At 40.1% G+C, this 1,202-nt stretch overlaps 1 pseudogene; it reads left to right on the top strand.

Moving 5' to 3' along the window:
* The first annotated feature begins 902 nt into the window (after positions 1 to 902).
* Positions 903 to 992, top strand: LOC148369353 (U2 spliceosomal RNA; annotated as a pseudogene).
* Positions 993 to 1,202: the final 210 nt, after the last annotated feature.

Here is a 1,202-nt window from a genome sequence, read left to right as displayed (position 1 = left end):
TGTAGGCAGTCCTGAACAGGTGTGTTTTTAGACGGGACTTAAAAGTGGAGAGAGGTGTGCAGTTTTGGATGACCAGGCTGCAACGGATGTTTTCACAGATATTGTCAAGATACAATATAGGTTATTCATATGCTATAGAATAGAAGTGTGTTTTAAGCCTTGATTTAAACTGTTTCTGAGTTTGCAGATTGAATCTCAGGGGGAAGAGCATTCCACACCACCGGGGCCTGAATGAAGAATGCTCTTGAATGCCAATACATAGTCCCAAGATATGTCAAAGCATGAGGAAACGTGATACTTTTTCTTATATCAATGTATTTCATAAATTTTAATTAATTGGATTTGACAATCATTTAGCACAGAATGTTAAAATTATCAGTTTACGGCCATTTGATTTACATTCGATGGGATTGACTTGGTCTCTTGCACCTTCAGAAATTATACACAGCTAGTTGATGTGGATGTGCATGGGTGATTTCGCTTATCAAAGAAGTACACTAGGTGGATTGAAGCGGTTGCTACTTCTTTCTGTCATTCTTTTAACTTGTACAGGCAAGGGTTGTTAAGACTGAAACTTGTTCAATAAAGACAATAGGAGACACATTTGGAACTAAATTTGCCTTCCATCTCCCTAAAAAGACAAAATGGTCTCACTCACTATGACACAAGGTGAAGTGTGTGACAGCGTATGTATGAGTGTCTCATCACAGTACTGCTCTTTCATCTAAAAAGAAACCATAAATGCAACACCAGCGCCAACATTATGACACTAAGTAAACCACCATTGAAGGACCAAAAGGGACATGTTATTCAATAAAAACCTGTTTTGGTCGGCAACCTATGGCACGCGTGGATTAAACAGAATGCAGTTGAAATATTGGCAAATGTTGATAGCCATGACCTTTGATTTTTACAATCCGGAGATGGAATAAGAGCTTGCTCTGTCCACTCCACGCATCGGCCCGGTATTGCAGTACCTCCTGGAACGGTGCATTCCCAATGATCGCAGCAAGGCTTTAGGGCTAGGACCTTAGCTTGGCCTTTTGGCTGAGAGTAAGTGTCCCGGCTCCTAGGCTTTTTAGCGTATTATGAACTGACCGATAACGGATAATGGATAATGAATAACGAAGATAGAACAATAACCCTTAAAAACCCCAAAATATGAGGTAAAATTGTTCCACACGAAATGCTTGACATCCAAG

The sequence above is a fragment of the Urocampus carinirostris genome, chromosome 3 (genome assembly GCF_059441175.1).
Source record: "Urocampus carinirostris isolate Australia breed hairy pipefish chromosome 3, RoL_Ucar_1.0, whole genome shotgun sequence".
Classification (NCBI taxonomy): domain Eukaryota; kingdom Metazoa; phylum Chordata; class Actinopteri; order Syngnathiformes; family Syngnathidae; genus Urocampus; species Urocampus carinirostris.
Note: the sequence above shows the minus strand (reverse complement) of the source record. Positions and strands in the feature narration are given on the sequence as shown.